The 2,042-nt window shown below is 54.4% G+C and overlaps 1 non-coding gene across 1 annotated transcript in view; it reads left to right on the forward strand.

Moving 5' to 3' along the window:
- Window positions 1–369: 369 nt before the first annotated feature.
- LOC124561039 overlaps window positions 370–2,042 on the forward strand; it is a 1,910-nt gene continuing 237 nt past the window's right edge. Inside the window, exon 1 of the ribosomal RNA XR_006969501.1 lies at window positions 370–2,042. This exon is cut by the window's right edge and continues 237 nt beyond it. This is a non-coding gene — a ribosomal RNA (small subunit ribosomal RNA).

Consider the following 2,042-nt stretch of genomic DNA (forward strand, 5'->3'; position numbering starts at 1 on the left):
GTCCTTCTGTGGCGCTGGCGTTGGAGCTGCCGGCCACCGTAGGTGGCGCGTGTTGTCTCCCGCCGGCAATGCCACGACAGCACGCTCCCGGGCCTCTGTCGGCAGCGGCAAGCTCAGTTGGGAGCACGGGTGGTCGCACCTAAAGCGTCTACTCGCCAAACTCCGGGCGATTGCGCCTCTCTCGAACCCGACCAAGTACTTAGGACGGCGCTGCGCGCCGCCGGGACCTGAGAGGGTTTCGAGGTGTATTGTGCAGGGGAGCTCAGCCTCCTCCTGTTTGCAGAATAATTGAGCGGACGCTTGCGTGTTCGCGCGGGCCCCCGGGACACACTCCCGGGCGGCCGGCTGCTCAGCTCTAGTTGACGCAGCTCCCTGGTTGATCCTGCCAGTAGTCATATGCTTGTCTCAAAGATTAAGCCATGCATGTCTCAGTACAAGCCGCATTAAGGTGAAACCGCGAATGGCTCATTAAATCAGTTATGGTTCCTTAGATCGTACCCACGTTACTTGGATAACTGTGGTAATTCTAGAGCTAATACATGCAAACAGAGTCCCGACCAGAGATGGAAGGGACGCTTTTATTAGATCAAAACCAATCGGTCGGCTCGTCCGGTCCGTTTGCCTTGGTGACTCTGAATAACTTTGGGCTGATCGCACGGTCCTCGTACCGGCGACGCATCTTTCAAATGTCTGCCTTATCAACTGTCGATGGTAGGTTCTGCGCCTACCATGGTTGTAACGGGTAACGGGGAATCAGGGTTCGATTCCGGAGAGGGAGCCTGAGAAACGGCTACCACATCCAAGGAAGGCAGCAGGCGCGCAAATTACCCACTCCCGGCACGGGGAGGTAGTGACGAAAAATAACGATACGGGACTCATCCGAGGCCCCGTAATCGGAATGAGTACACTTTAAATCCTTTAACGAGTATCTATTGGAGGGCAAGTCTGGTGCCAGCAGCCGCGGTAATTCCAGCTCCAATAGCGTATATTAAAGTTGTTGCGGTTAAAAAGCTCGTAGTTGGATTTGTGTCCCACGCTGTTGGTTCACCGCCCGTCGGTGTTTAACTGGCATGTATCGTGGGACGTCCTGCCGGTGGGGCGAGCTGAAGGCGTGCGACGCGCCTCGTGCGTGCTCGTGCGTCCCGAGGCGGACCCCGTTGCAATCCTACCAGGGTGCTCTTGAGTGAGTGTCTCGGTGGGCCGGCACGTTTACTTTGAACAAATTAGAGTGCTTAAAGCAGGCAAGCCCGCCTGAATACTGTGTGCATGGAATAATGGAATAGGACCTCGGTTCTATTTTGTTGGTTTTCGGAACCCGAGGTAATGATTAATAGGGACAGGCGGGGGCATTCGTATTGCGACGTTAGAGGTGAAATTCTTGGATCGTCGCAAGACGAACAGAAGCGAAAGCATTTGCCAAGTATGTTTTCATTAATCAAGAACGAAAGTTAGAGGTTCGAAGGCGATCAGATACCGCCCTAGTTCTAACCATAAACGATGCCAGCCAGCGATCCGCCGCAGTTCCTCCGATGACTCGGCGGGCAGCCTCCGGGAAACCAAAGCTTTTGGGTTCCGGGGGAAGTATGGTTGCAAAGCTGAAACTTAAAGGAATTGACGGAAGGGCACCACCAGGAGTGGAGCCTGCGGCTTAATTTGACTCAACACGGGAAACCTCACCAGGCCCGGACACCGGAAGGATTGACAGATTGATAGCTCTTTCTTGATTCGGTGGGTGGTGGTGCATGGCCGTTCTTAGTTGGTGGAGCGATTTGTCTGGTTAATTCCGATAACGAACGAGACTCTAGCCTGCTAACTAGTCGCGTGACATCCTTCGTGCTGTCAGCGATTACTTTTCTTCTTAGAGGGACAGGCGGCTTCTAGCCGCACGAGATTGAGCAATAACAGGTCTGTGATGCCCTTAGATGTTCTGGGCCGCACGCGCGCTACACTGAAGGAATCAGCGTGTCTTCCTAGGCCGAAAGGTCGGGGTAACCCGCTGAACCTCCTTCGTGCTAGGGATTGGGGCTTGCAATTGTTCCCCA

Source organism: Schistocerca americana, unplaced genomic scaffold, assembly GCF_021461395.2.
Source record: "Schistocerca americana isolate TAMUIC-IGC-003095 unplaced genomic scaffold, iqSchAmer2.1 HiC_scaffold_1134, whole genome shotgun sequence".
Taxonomy (NCBI): Eukaryota; Metazoa; Arthropoda; class Insecta; order Orthoptera; family Acrididae; genus Schistocerca; species Schistocerca americana.